This window comes from Prunus avium, unplaced genomic scaffold (assembly GCF_965620075.1).
Source record: "Prunus avium unplaced genomic scaffold, drPruAviu1.hap1.1 HAP1_SCAFFOLD_20, whole genome shotgun sequence".
NCBI lineage: Eukaryota > Viridiplantae > Streptophyta > Magnoliopsida > Rosales > Rosaceae > Prunus > Prunus avium.
The window spans coordinates 232501-235000 of NW_028276880.1; positions in this window are offsets into that span (position 1 = coordinate 232501).

The following is a 2500-nucleotide window of genomic DNA, read 5'->3' on the forward strand; positions in this document are numbered from 1 at the left end:
GAAGCCTACCATGGCGTAAAAATGTCGACAGAATTTTTCGACATTTGAATAATGGGGTTTGACAAGGTTTGAAAAATTCAATAAAAATGGTAGGCTTGAATGTCGACAAAGTGACGCGAAGCGGAAGCCTACCATGGCGTAAAAATGTCGACAGAATTTTTCGGACCTTGTCCTGCCATGGGCTGCGCGCAGCATGCCGGCAGTCTGTGCGCAGCGTGCGCACAGCATGTCGGCAGCGTGCGCGCTGCTGAGCCTGTCGACAGAAATTTTCGAAACTTGTCCTGCCATGCGCGCGCGCAGCTTGCGCGCGGCGTGCGCGCAGCATGCCGGCAGCCTGCGCGCAGCGTGCGCGCTGCTCAGCCTGTCGACAGAAATTTTCGAAACTTGTCCTGCCATGCGCGCGCGCAGCGTGCGCACAGCATGCCGGCAGCGTGCGCGCAGCATGCCGGCAGCGTGTGCGCAGCGTGCGCGCTTGGGAGCCTGGCCGCAGAATTTTTCGAAACTTGCAATGCCATGCGCGCGCACAGCGTGCGCACAGCATGCCGGCAGCGTGCGCGCAGCATGCCGGCAGCGTGTGCGCAGCGTGCGCGCTTGGGAGCCTGTCGACAGAATTTTTCGAAACTTGCCATGCCATGCGCGCGCACAGCTTGCGCGCAGCGTGTGCACAGCATGCCGGCAGCGTGCGCACAACATGTCGGCAGCGTGCGCGCTCGGGAGCCTGTCGACAGAATTTTTCGAAACTTGCCATGCCATGCGCGCGCACAGCTTGCGCGCAGCGTGCTGATTCTGTCGACAGCGAGGCTAGCGAAACTTCTCCTGCCATGGCGTGCGCGCAGCGTGCTGACTCTGTCGACAGTGAGGCTAGCGAAATTTGTCTTGCCATGGCGTGCGCGCAGCTTGCGCAGCGTGCGCGCAGCCTGTGCGCAGCGTGCGCGCAGCTTGCGCATTCGGTCGACAGTGAGGCTAGCGAAACTTGTCCTGCCGTGGCCTGCGCGCAGCCTTCGCGCAGCATGCGCGCAGCATGTGCGCAGCATGCCGGCAGCCTAGTTCCAGATTTTTTCAAATGTCGACAGAATTTTTCAAACCTTGTCAAACCCCATTTTTATTGAAATTTCCTCGCACAATAAGCTCCCCATAAGTAGTCTATGATTTTTAGGACCTTCTCCAAGTTACAAAACTAAAAAATTCCTCCCGGATTTGTTTTAATGATTTTTTCAATTTTACGACTTCTAAAAATAATAAAAAATACTTCCCGACTTCAAATATTTATGAAACTTTTTCCCATCAGAGATTGCATGTTTCTTAGTATCCCTGCAAAAAATCACGTCCAAATACCTTGTATTGAATTATTTAGAGCCCATTATGACTCCTCGCGCATAGGTGATGTCTCTTCCTGTCAAAGGGCTAAATGCATAAAATGCTATATAGGGGGGTGTGTGTTGCCTGCATATGCATGGCAGCCCATGCCCTCCTAGCTGCAGCCCCCTTCCCCCACGCCACACCCATGTCATGTTGCCTCGATATGTTGCCTCGGTATTATGGGTTTGGTGTCGGGGTCGGGGGGCTGCCACCCATGGCGGTGGTGGCCGGAATCCGGCCGCCGCCATCACGCCGCCGCCATGGGTGAGGGGGAAAAAAAAAGGCGTGGAAAGTTGCGAAATGGGGTTGTCTAGGCTTTTTTTTGGCATGGAAGAGCATGGAGTGCTAGGAACTCCTTCTCAAATGCGCGGGCATGTCGACCACAACCTCATTTCGCAACAACAACCACCCGTGTGGGGTGGCGGTGGGTGGATAGTCGCGGATTGGGGCTTGCCAAGCCAATGTTTTCAAAAAAATTCATCAAAATTAAAAACAAATGTTTTGTTGCCTTCGGATTTGTGGGCGAGCGGTGAGTCGGAGTGGAGCCGGTAAAGTTTAACCTCGGTGTGCATGGTTGTTTTTAGAAACTCAATCCAATGCCGGGGACGTTGAAAGTGACGCTCTTATGAGTTGCAAACCCGCAAGATTTAAAGAACCTTTTCAAAAAAATTTCAAACCAACAAGATTTAAAAACAGAAATTTTCATCAAAATGAAAAACAAATGTTTTGTTGCCTTCGGACTAGTGGGCGAGCGGCGAGTCGGAGCGGAGCCGGTAAAGTTTAACCTCGGTGTGCACGGTTGTTTTTAGAAACTCAATCCAATACCGGGGACGTTGAAAGTGACGCTCTTATGAGTTGCAAACCCACTAGATTTAAAGAACCTTTTCAAAACAATTTCAAACCAACAAGATTTAAACCAACAAAATTAAAAACAAATGTTTCGTTGCAAACAAATTGTGGGCGAGCGGCGAGTCGGAGTGGAGCCGGTAAAGTTTAACCTCGGTGTGCACGGTTGTTTTTAGAAACTCAATCCAATACCGGGGACGTTGAAAGTGACGCTCTTATGAGTTGCAAACCCACAAGATTTTAAAAACTTTTTGAAAATGTTTCTTCTAAATGACACATTTTGATCCTTGGCAAG